General features: G+C 38.2%; 1 protein-coding gene across 2 annotated transcripts in view; it reads left to right on the top strand.

The window, feature by feature from the left end:
- The window catches only part of CHCHD3 (coiled-coil-helix-coiled-coil-helix domain containing 3), a 150215-nt gene that overhangs the window by 49111 nt on the left and 87959 nt on the right, over window positions 1–13145 (top strand). The gene's annotated exons all lie outside the window — the stretch shown is intronic.

Here is a 13145-nt window from a genome sequence, read left to right on the forward strand (position 1 = left end):
AACCAGCTTAGTGAAAAAATCTGTATCAAAGACTCCTATTTCATTAGAGCTGATGTATAAAGACTTGGTGACAAGGAAGTTGTAAAATGCAGCTGGCTGTTTTCTTTTTAAAATTGACAATATATATTTCAGCCCATTTCAAATGTCTGGCAGATTTATAGCTTCCTATATAACAGTTGCTTGGTGTATTGAGTCGTCTTTGTAAGAAGAATCATTCTCTGAGGTATGAATATCACTTCTTAGAATTTTTTTATTTATTTCTTTTTTTTTTTTTTTAGAAATTAGTGGAGTATAAATGGTAAACAAACTGATCTTCCCAAGAAAAGAGTTTCAAGTCACTTACGTGAGCATTCCTTTTAAAATAAATGGGGTTATTTATGACAACATCTATATAAATATGTTTGACCCTCTGTATCTGAAATGAACTCAAACCTTTCTAAGACTTACTGGTTGGTAACACAGCAAAGCAGTCCATTCAGTAGCTTTATCTATGCTATGTAAATACAAATCGATTGCCTGCATTGTCACAGAATTGCAGAATGATTGAGATTGGAAGGGACCTCTGGAGATATCTGGTCCAACCCCCTGCTCCAGCAGGGCCACCCAGAGCATATCACTCAGGATTGCATCCAGATGGCTTTTGGGTATCTCCAGGGATGGAGAGTCAACAGCCTCTCTGGGCAACTTGTTCCAGTGCTCAATAAAATCATTTAGGTATACCTGAGTCTAAGTGTCTTCTGCAGACATTTCTCAATGGTTTTTCAGACTTCTACTGGTGGTGTTGTTGAAGAATAACTATATGGCAGACGAATAGTTACTATTTTCTCATGTTTAAATATAGGAACAAAGGAAAATGGAGAGCAGTTATGACCAAGATACAGTCTTAGTCTTATGCCTTAAACCCTTGGCTCGTTAATGTCATGCAGTACGGATGAGGATTTTGTGGCCTCAGCCTAATGAAGTACTGAAGATTTATACTGGAGAATATTATTTGCATGAGTTACCAGGATTTTTGCATCTTTCATTTACTACTGGGGCTAGCACTATGCTTTTGAGAATGTGTGATGCCTTTCTCATCAGCCAAATGCTCGATTTCATATCGATATCAATATCATATTCATATCAATATCAATAGATTTCATATTATGACTATGAAACTGGTATATTTAGCCTTTAAATCAATTTTATTGATAATTTTCATGTATTCCAGAATATTTAAGCTAGAACTGTCTAAGTGAAGCAATCAGGAATTGCTGTTAACTAATTTTGGGCCTTATCAGCTTGTTTCAAGGTATGTGCTGTTAATGCATATGGAGGTGTGCTTGGAAAAAAGAACATACAAATGTTGCTAATGAAATGAAGCAAATGCCTTAAAATCTTACAGGATGTCGTCTTGCATGGAATTGTAGAGTGACTGGCTGCCTTTCAAGGTAGAAACACTACAGCCTGGCATTTTAGGGAGCTGCCTGCCAAGACCGTGAATTTTCAATCTATGAAATTGTCTTGAGATTCTTTCGTGAAGATCCCTATGTTCTTTTGCCTTTGTTACTGCATTTTTTTTGTTTCTACCATAATTTATAAACAATAGTATATATTTTTTTCAATGTATTAGGCTTGAATTTATAAAATCTGTAACATGGGGATGTATCTGTGTGCGCCATTTGTCAGGTAGGGTGAATAATCCCGTGTGCTGGTTAACTGCTGGAGTAGGTTGATATTTTATGTAGCCCGGATTTGACTGCATCTGTCAGAGAAAAAAGTATTGGAGAAAAAAGTAGTGTTTCGGAAATGTCAATAGCATTATCTACAGAGTTAATTCCTTTGCCACTAAATTGTTTAAACAGTGCACAGGAATAGATATTATGGTTATAAAAGAAGAATATTTTTTTGTAAAGGCTGCTAATTCAGTTTTAATAAACAGACATGATGGTGTTAGATTGAAGGAATATTTCCCATTCTAAAACCATTTTAATACCAGCTGCTGCTTATAGGTTTGGACAGAGGAAACTTTTAAGTGTCAGCACACCAAAAGTTAATACTAACTTTTCATACAAATGAAGAAAATTGATACAAATGAAGCTAAAATGGACAGCTAAGACAGTAAAAGCTTTGCAGGTGACAAGAAGTAGAGAGAAATGTCATTTGTCTCTTTAAGCAAAAGTATTCCACTTGTCAAGAGAAAGAAATCTAAAGGAAGTCAGCAGAGCTTGAACAGCAAGGTAGGGCAAGGGAGTGCACCCTTAAGCAATCTGAAACAATTTTTAAGCGAGCAGAATGAGGAAGATCATGACATTTGCTAAGCTAAGTGTTAAAAAGCAACCCCCCAAACCCAAGTGTGACAGGTAAGATTTTAAAGAACGCTTAAGAAAAGGTTTAAAAATTAACATGCACGTGTGTATGTGTGCAATCCCACAGCCTCCGTGGAGCAGAAATCCTACCAAAGACTGTAGGGCCAAGAGATGACTGGGCAATACTTGTAGTGATCAGAAGAGATGAAACCACAGCAGCAAAATACCATGAATTAATTCTTTCACGTGTCTCTTGAAAGTGGAGGAACATCGGAAAGTTCCCATGCTGGGACTTTTCTTTGCAGAGATCTCCTCAGATGAGGTCTCAGATCTGAAGATTCAGTAGAAAATGTTAAGGGAAGTTGACAGTTTTACCAATAACAGCTCTTCAGGCTTGGGTGATAGTCATAAAGGCTTTGAAAGAAACTCGGTGATGATAGATGAGCTAATGATAGCTGAACTGCTTATGTGCTGTGTAAGCTCTTACAGAGAGCTCCCTCAGTACAAGCGGACTGGAAAGTGGCTGATGGGATGTCAGCTTCTTTAAAAATGATTCTGGGGGAGATCCAGAGGTATACAAAACAGTATTTCTGATGTTTGTACTGACCAAGGTAGAAATTAAAATTTAGAGTAGAATTTCCAGACCCTCGAGTGCACCGTGTGCTTGAAGGTGTGCTTGAGAACTGTCTGTAGCAGTGTAGCACATCAAAAAATACTTCTTTCTTCCATACCCTTAGCATGTATACTTACCGTGTGATATTTTTCCGGCCCATCCTTCTTGAAGGAGGACTTTATAATGACTTAAGGTTTTATTTCAGTCTGACCATAAAGAATTTTGGTACCGGCGTGATCCTCTCTGGCAAGGATTGATGCAGCCAAGGGTCACATTCTTCTGAGTGCTCCAAGAGTACTGGTATTAAGTTTTACTCGTCCAGGCAGCAGACCAATCCTCCTTTACACTATTTATGATTGGAGATCTTTGCTGCACACCTGAAAGTTGTGGGTGGTTGAGCCGGGCAGAGTTGCTGAGTGGCTTTAAATGTGGGAGCTTTGCCATAAATAGCTTATTGATGTTCCATCACTTGAGTCATTATGAGAGTTGGGGTGAGACACAGAGAACATGGAGTGAAAAATCAATAGTTATCCAAAGTGCAGAGGACCTGTTGTATTTCCATCTCCTTATAATGACCTGGAGTTTACTGTTAACATGTTTACTTCACTGTCTGGACTGAAACGAGCTGTCATTAAGACCCTATATGTTAGAAAATGGTTTTATTGAGCTGCCAATGACATTAAAGTCTCATTTCCCTTTGAAGAGGCACAGAAATATTGTTCTGTTCATTTGCTGTAACCATAACATTAAAATTTGATTATTGCTATCATTAGAAATCTGTATCCATACTAATATAATTACATACACTTCCCCATGTATTGTTCCAGGCTTTCATTGAAAAGTACCTGTTAGAGAATGAAGTCTGTTGTTGCAGAGGTATTTTTTTGTTTTGTAAATAATTTTCTATACAAGAAAGTCTATTAATAAATTCTGTGATCAAAAAATCAATTTAGCAGAAGTATCCTTACATTAAAAAGCAGTTTTTGCACCTTAGGTGAATGTGGTAATCAGGTTATTGGAAATTTGAGATGTATAATTCTTCTTTTACTTTTCTGAGCACTGAGATCAATAGACAAAATACATTCCTTGATATATTAGAGCTGAAACATGTTGAGTTATGTTAGGAGTGAATTTGACCTATTGTCATAATTGAATACATATTGTTAAAATAGAGTGTTTCACTCTTCTGTGTCTCAACTGTTTAGATGTTTTCCCTATCACCCTTGGGTGGCTGGTCCAAATCACTAGGTACATGTGCTATGCACTGACCTTTCCTTTAGTGTTGCATTTATTTTTCCTGTCCTCAATTCATTAGCTTTGTCAAGAGGAGGTCCTCTGTTTTCCATAAGCAGATTATATACTGACCCTTCCTGCTCTTTCCAAGCAGTCCTGTGCTAACCATATTTTAAGGATGACTTCACTAGAAAATACCAGGGGGAAAAATTACTAAACGAGTTAAGGCATTAGTTCTCAAGAGAAAAGAAGTCTGTTTACAAACCTGCAGTATTTATTACATACCTCATTTAGCTCATTCATCATTTTAATAGAAAAATGAATCTTTTTAGATGATTCTGAAATAATTTGAGGTAAACTACATAGCCTGAGGCAAAACATGATTGCTTACTGTAGAGAGGACCAAGCTGTTTCTGAAAAATACAGTATGATTGGTGACTCTAACTTACAATTTATCATTGTGAAAATATTAAAGGCTCACATTTGAAAATTAGACTTAAGGTTTGGAAACAACATGGTACAAAATTAAATCTAGCAGTAGTTCTTTTGTAGTTCTTTTGTTCTTCAGTTTTTATAATGCAGAAGTATCTGTACTCCTTGAAAGCAGGTATCTTTGCAGGTTTACTCATAAGGTTTCTTTCGGGTTTATGTACATGGTTCTTTGTTGCCAAGTGCTGTTCTCCTTGCAATTTAGAAATCATTGTTTTGTTGCAGTAAATGGTCTTTTTGCATTAGTACTCTGGTGACATGGGCAAAAGTCATCTGTTTCGCTTTGTTCTTTCCTGCTGTAGAGGACAGGGTAAAATTAAAACAAGGAGGAAGAAGTTACTTGTGAATGTTGAGGATGAGGTCCATTGGGTTTTGTTTGGCTTTGTTTTGGGGGAGAGGGGCTTGGTGGCTTTTTTGCAGAAGGAAGTGGGATACATTGAAAAAGTCATTTGCATTTTAAAAATATTAAACTCCGTTGCACTGTATGTGCTTACCTTCATTTGAATAAACATAATGTTGTGAATATGGCTTACATCTCTCTTGGCACACATTTATTCTCCCTCTCTTTCTGGCATTTCTACTGCAGCAGTAAGGTGTTTGGAATCTGGCTTTCTAACTGTTTTGGGATGTCAAACAGGTGATGTGAAACTGCTGTACGAACAAGAAGGTGTTGCTGTGCAAATAGAGATCAATAGTGTTTGTTTCCAGTGATGCAGGAAATGGGACTTCCTGCCAAGTATTTGCAAACCATGAGTGGTTTTCTTAGCTGGACAGATGTATGTGCCTGGAGGAAATAGTAAAGACCCATTTGCATGTCTAAAATTATTAATGAGAGAACAATCTTTTCCCCCTTGATTTAGTTAAACAGTAAAAAATAATTTAAAATAGCCTGTGGGTGATAGTACTGTTCTTGCTCTAGGTTGTAATCCCAGTATGACCTCTGTCACATCAACAGTTAAGCAATGTTTTATTTCATCTCTGAAACTGCCATTAAGTGCCTGCAAACTAGAATAAGAAATTGCTCACCTGTATCTCTCTTCTGTTCCTTTATAACATCCATTCTGACATTTAAAATAGTTGTTTTAATGGAACAATACAAATAATTTTCTCCTTCCTCCTGTTTTTGACTTGATGACATGTCGTAGACCTGTAATTTTTTATTTTTATAGATAATGATCAATTGTTTTTTCTCAAAGTGAGGCATGTAAGAAGAAAAATGCAGTAAAAATAGAAAATGTAAGGTACATAAAATGAATATTTATTCTCTTTAAAAGTTTCTTTTTGAGTGGTTAGAGGAATGTGTTTTGTTAGTCAAACAGCATTTAAAAGCATGCTGGTTTTTTAATTCTTATATAGCAAACCCCAAGATATTTGACAGAAGCAAAATTAATCGCTGTGTTATCTCAGCATCCAGATGAAGATCTAGTGCTTTACAAAGCCTGCTGCTCCATCAATTTGTTCTTTTGGTTGAATTCAAATTGAGTTCATTTTTATAGATTCACTGCATAATACTCTCCTCTCTCCTCCCTCATTCATTAACCAATTTGTTCTTGCTACTCCCTTTTTATTGAATGGCTAACAAAATTGCTATGCTATCTTTTCAAATGAATATCATCATTCCTTGTCATGCATGGACAAAAAGTAAGCATATTCATTCTTTTTACATATACGTTTGCTTCTTCCAGAGAGAAGACCCATTTCTGCCCTCAAGATACTGTGAAAAGGATGCTTTAAATAACCTTCTCTTGAAGCTTTTGGCACAATGCTTGTGTATAAGTATTCCTATCCAGACTCCATTTGATTTCTTCTGGGCCTTTAGAGCATGTACGCCCTGCTGGTTGTATGGCACAACGAAAGCCGAATCAAAGAGTCGTCAAGACTTGTCCTTGTACACGATGTGGTACAAATGCATGCAGTGGATTAAAATGTGCTCCTTTGACAGAAGTCTTAAAAACGTAGCACACAGTCTCCCCATTTCTTCAAAACAATTTTTCTGGACTCTCATTCTGACTTCTATTTAATATTTATTTACTCTCAGGCTAGGTTAATTTTGACTGGGCAGATAGTCCTCATGTCTCTCCTTTCTAATACTTAGGTTGTCTAACTCCCTTTGGTTGAATTAGAAGACTTAAGAGAAGAAAGGTTGTTTAGGAGGTGGGGGGAATTAAGAGTAATTTGTTTTTACTAATGACCACTACCTTTAAGTCTTCCTGGGACTCTTCACTGCATAACATGGATATGTTGTTGGGGAAAAGAAGAAGAGAAGGGGACCGAACCATTGAAAGAGTATAGTTGGAAGGTATCCAGCCACCTATCTTAAAAACGTTCATGAGACTGATCAGCGGTCTTTACGTTGCTGTTCCATGGTGTTTGGTCTGTGTGCTGGTGTAGTGTTTGCTGTAATCAGGACTCTGCATATCCTGTGGAAAGCAGGCTCTGAGACAAGAGCCATTCCTTTTAAAGAATGAAGCTACAAAAAGCCAAGGGGTTGTTGTGAATAGTAGTAAAATGAGAAACTGCTACATATAATATTCTTTATGGCTTAATTGGGTAGTTTTATTTAATGTAGCTCCCATCAATTTTGTATGGCTCCCCTTTTACTGAGAACAGTTGAAAATCTGGATACTGAGTTTTCTGGTAGAGCTTGGTTAGAAATATGTGAGATGTGTGCTTCTTACAAAATCTTGGATTTTGTGATATTTAAGGAGATTAAGAGACTACATCATACTAATATTTATATTCACAACTATGCCCGAGACTGGGTTTCAAAATTGAGAGTAAATAAGGGTGAGAGACTGGTAGGTAAATAGTGAACTACATTTGTGTCCTCCTATTTTGGAGGAGCTGGCTTCCTTGGGGAGCTCCAGTGGTAGGTGTCCACTTTCATCTGTGGTCTACTCTTGGAGCTCTTTTTGTATTCAGGAGACCTGTTACTGCTTTATGCTACATCTATTTCCCATTTTGAAAATTACTTTCTTCACTATAAGGAGAAAAGGGTTTTCTTTTTCTTTTTTTTTTTCCCTCTCCCCACTGAATGCTCATTTTGTAGTACCCTTAATTAGGCAATGGACCCAGCTGCAGTTTCCTCTGCCTCGAGTGCTATAAGGCATGGAGGTGACCTTCCAGCCTTAGTACCAAAAAGACAGTATTATCAAAGTATCATTCCTCAGGCATTTCTGGAAGTTTAAGTCTGGTGCTGTATCAGGGAGAGAGAGAAGATATATTTTCGGAAAGCTCTGTTAAATATCTTCAAACAAACAAACAAGCTTGGATGTTTGGAAAGGCCAAAGCGAGCAGGAGAACTGTCTACATATCAGCATTTTCAACAGAGATGTCATATTCTGCTTAAACCAAAACGCAAACAGAAGTGATGCCTGGGATGTTTTTATTGGTTTTGCTCTTTAATATTTTCTCTGCTCTTTGTGCACTTTGACATATTCTTTATTTATTAATACAAAATTGGATGACTTCTGTTTCTGCTATGAGTTATTGAAGTAGTGAAACTTCGGTGTCTCCAGAGCAGAACTAAATGACGACTGTGAAATGCTGTTGTATGCCGTACTTATTTTATATTTTGGAGTTCAAATCCAGTTTTTAAGATTGAAAAGTTCTGTTGCTTCTCCTTGTCCATGAGTTTATGGTTTAGGTTCCCACATTTGGTTAGAAAGAAGGCTGCAATAGATGATGACTAGTCTTCTTCAGGAATAAAAGACTTCACATCTCGTCAAAATAACACTTGTAATTTTATCAAAAGCTAGAATAAATCATAGAATCAATAAAATGTGATCAAAAAGTGCCATATAATACAATTGCTATTGGCATTATCATAATCATTGCCACAGATTCCCTTACACAGTGCCCCCAGAATATGCTGGGTGGTTTAAGGCAACTAATGTGAGCTAGGACTTATATTGGTAGAGCTGATGATAACACGAGTTCTAGAAAACACATAGTGATAGGGAACGGTATTTGGGGAAGAAAGGAGAGAACTGACAAATTCCAAATATTCTCACTTTTTGTTGTAATTTTAAGTTTCCAAGTCTTTTCACTGGATATCTAAAATATATTGGGATATTTAGGTATTGAAGCAATAGGTGCAAATGTACCTAAAGTAAGTGTATGCAAATCCAATTTAAAAGGATCTATCAGAGAGTGGGTGAGGAAAGAAAATGACAGGTCACAGTTAAATTTGATTTTTTTTATAGAGATATTCAAATAATTTTTGTCATATCCAGGTATTACTTGTATGAGATATTCTGCAACAGGTGCGCTAGCGTGTGCATTGAGAGAAATAGTCTGCCTCCTTTTTTTTAAAGGAGGGAAGAGTTTTAAGTGTATGGGTTGATGAATTGGGAATGTTAATGCACCATTTTATTTCGGTAATAAAAATTATTCTCTTGATAGTACTGTCCTCTGAAGACTGGGGACTGTTTAATTTCACTGCTCCCAATAGCATAGTGTGTCACTTCTGTCCAGCAAAGTGCAGTGGGGTTTGTAGCTGGGAATCCAGCCTCCTTCCAAGAAATGTATGGAGCGTGGTCTTCGTATGGGTGTGTTTCGGCCTCTTTTGCTCAAAAGCTGCGTATTTGGAGAATGTGACATACGGGTGGTTGTGCTGCTCCCGACTAAAATCAAACATTGCTTTGTGCAAGTGATGTAGCGAGTTGAAGCCAAGCCATCCTCTGTTCAGGAAGTCCCTGCTATATGAGTTTGGAAAGCAAAAACTATTTTTAGTTGTCAAGTCTGCTGTTTAAGCAATTTCTTAAGAGCGATATAGTAAAAGTGTGTCAACGCTCATTTTTGGGAAGCCGCGGCAAGAGGTGATACTACGTGCTTGTCACACTACTTTTTGATTCATATGGCTGATGCTTCTAACTTAGCTGTGAGCTTGGAAGATCCATCCACCTGTCTGCTTGCGTCGTAAGATGCTGCATTGTCTTTTTCTTACATGGTTGAATTCAAATCACGTCTGTAAATAAATAAATAACAAAATTTCATTACTTCTCATTTTCCTAATTATCATGCAGATAAACAGTGGGGATCGTGACATTAGGATAAGTAAGTGGCTTATGATTTTGCCTCGGAGAAAGAAACTCGTGCTGTTTCCCCTTTTCCCCCCTTGGGCTACGCAGGAGTAATAAACGAGCAAGTCCAGAGTACTTTATGATAGATAGTTAATGGTGCTGCGCCTGAGCCAACAGGCTTGTTTCCTCAGCAGCTGTCACAATTTATAGTCATTAGCATACCTTTAATGGTTGCATTTCAAAATAATTTCTACTAGGGCATTCAGCATACATAAAGGAAAAAAGCCATGACATTGAAAAAGGAGTTCGAGGTGTAGGTGGGTGGTTTTGGCTGAGCCTGCTGTTGGAGCACGTACATGTAGAGGGTGTGAGAGTGAACTGAAAATTGTTTAAAGCAATTTTGAAGGTGAATACAGGTAGACTGTATTTGGATGGTTGGACGAGATGATCTTGTAGGTCCTGTCCAACCTTGTGTTTCTATGATTCTGTGACTTTCAGTACCCGCTTCTGATCAGGTCTCTGCCTTTAAGCCTGTGAATAGCCCAACCAGGAGCCTTCTGCACTGTGTTGTGGGGTGGTTCTTGCATTTACATCTGCAGGAAGACTGATCTGCAGTCTTTTCAAAGGGAAAGGGTAGTTCTGTAGTAACACCAAGTCATTTCTAGTGTGTAAGGCAAAACTGAAGGGCTGCCAGATTTTCAAAATGAAGTCGTGATGGCGGACGTCACAGCGATGGCTTGGTATTCACGCTAATTTGGTGTAAAAGAAGAAATACTTGTGCATAGTATCTATCAAATTTTCTTTTAATGGTTTTGAAGGCAAGCAGGAGGGATGTTGGGAGAAAGGATGAGTGGGTGCCATGCCTACCGTAGTAACTGGGGACCTCAAAAAGCCATCGGATAAGTAGGTCAGTCGGATCTTTGTTTTACATTGTAGTAACTCTTGTAATACTTTCATTTGCCTTTGCATTTTTATCCGCCTGATGGGGAAGAAAAAATCTCAAAACATGTTGTTGTTTTTCTTTTTTTTTATTTTTTTTGAAAGTAATGGTGTTGGAAGAAGATACTGAACTTGAGAAAATCTTTCTTTGAACATATTACCTGCAAGTGAGCTGTTGTACAGCAGAAACGTAGTGCCTGTCATTTTCCCTTGTGGTTTGCAATGCCTGAAAATTCATTTAAAATTTGGATATGGACAGATTTGACCTTAATGAACAGAAGGGGGTGGGGGGCATCAAGGCAAACCTTCGTTTTCCTTAAACAGATTTTCTATTTTACTTGCTGTTTTCCAGTGCTGCCAGTTTTACTCCCATATTCCTGCTAATTTTGGAGGCTCAAGGGAAAATTAAGCTGTCCTGTCTAGAAGCCTTGTTTTCCTGCAGTAAACCATTAAAAAGCTGGTGGTCAAGACCCATCAAGTATAAATGCCATTAATTAGTTGTAGCAGGAAGGGAGGGGGACTGCGTAATTACTGAGAGCTGTTGTGGCAGGGGTGTGAATTTGCCTCGAAGTGAGAGGGAGGTCGCCACCCTTGACAGATCTTTCAAAGTCTGCCGTGTGTTTGACATCCCGATTTTGTTGATTTTTTTTTTTTGATGGTCAGTCCTCGTATGGCAGGAGAGCAGCTCCACATAGCCTCGAGAGTACCGAGATACGCTGTCGAAGATGAGCACGAAGCATCTTGCAGGTACAGGAATCTGTGGCAATACAGACTATCAGATAGCGCTGATTCTGATCAACATTTCATTTCATGTACTATCACACAAAGCAGATTTTGAACAAATTTCAGTGACTATTGCGGACAGCGGCTAAATTGTTGCTAGGGCAGATGCAATGCGATTCTGTCTTGTCATTATTACCCTGTTTGAAAAGTTGCTCATTGTAGTGTGCTCAGCCACTTGATAACTTTTAATTGGCTCTACGAATTTTGCAGTGTTTGTGTGCAGTATTTTATTTTTTTACATTTATGACAGCGATTCTGGCTGCCCCAACAAGCAAATCTGTTGGTCTGGTAGGGACTATTAAGATTGCAAAATTAGTGCCATTGAAGTTAAGAAATGTTTTGCTCTGTTAGTGTTTTATTTTTTCATGTGCTTTTTAAGTAACAATAAAAAAGGAAAGAAAAAAAGACACGAGTATTGTTAAAAATTAGGCTCCAAGCAACTTTCAGTGAGGTCCCCAGACCCTATGAACTTGTACATGTTGATCTTGATTTCTTCACTCCGATGTCTCTTTCTAGGGATGTGATATGAAGCAGTAACTTACCTGAAAGCACTATAAATTCTCTGTTTATTCCGTATGTCATTTGGGTTGGTGTCTTTCTTTTTAGAGGCCTGTAGTAGCCCTTGCATGTGGAATATAATGGAAAAAGCAGTGTATAAGTACTAACTCAGAGAGTAATGACTGCCTGGTGCCCCAGAAAGGTAGTAAATATCTTGGATGTAAAGATTGTGTAAGCCCAGCACTTGGAACTGATGTTCAACAGACAAGGAACACGACATAAGATAGCTTCTGAAATCCTGATTTTGCTGTGTTACTCTTGTCTTGATGTAGCTTATGAAACTGTAATTTTCTCTGTTTATTATTTAAAAGATAATAATAATGTCTTCCTTCTCATCTTCATCTTTCCAAAGTCCCAAGACAGGAGAGATGTTTAAATTCACCTGAGACTTATGTACTGGGGAGAGTGATATAACTGTATTATTGCATGTGAACTACATTGATTTTATCTTGGCTGCAAAAACCAACAAGTAGTCTTGACAACTGGGAATTCTGGGTTAATCCATATCTTGTGTAGGTTCGTATTCAGGTTTTTATTTCTTCCATTTTCTTTTTTCTTTTGGCTGTGGGTATTTTTTGATCAAATTCTTTTTCTGTTCAATTTTTCTCAGACATCTTTTTCTGTCTAATCCTTTCCCAATACGCCATTTCTTTCTCAAGTCTTCTGCTTCTTGTCCTTAGCCGCTCCAGTTCTTCAGTTCTTCTTTTCATTCTACTTTGTCATCTTCTTTCACTTCCTTCTCTCTCCCTTTCTACTTTCCCTCCGCAAGAACCTCCGAGTCCTTCAGTTCTTACCTTCAGGACAAACTACTGCTTCTCCTCTGTGATGCCTGGGAGCGAGTTGCCCTCTTCGCTTCTCTTGCCTGACGCTGCAGTGCCTTGGAGCTGCTGGAAGGAATAATTGCAGGAGAAATCTCCGATAACCCCTGCAGTCCCAGGAGGGCACGTGTTCAGTGAGGCTGTGCAGGTAGCCAGGCTGCACGAAGTGGCCCGTGGGGGCTCTCGGGGATGGAGCCTGCATACGGCGCTGAAATCGTACAGAACCCTGTTGCCAGGCTCTGACAAAAATGTACTGAACTGGGGCTGTGGGTTGTTTTCTCTTTTTTTTTTTTTTCTTTTTATCCCAGAAGCTTATGGACATGGTGAAGTTTAATTTGGTTTTATTGGAGGTGGAAGAAGGATGTGCCCTGAAATTGGTGTGATCGGCGCTGTTCCCCTG

Source organism: Cygnus atratus, chromosome 1 (assembly GCF_013377495.2).
Source record: "Cygnus atratus isolate AKBS03 ecotype Queensland, Australia chromosome 1, CAtr_DNAZoo_HiC_assembly, whole genome shotgun sequence".
Lineage (NCBI taxonomy): Eukaryota > Metazoa > Chordata > Aves > Anseriformes > Anatidae > Cygnus > Cygnus atratus.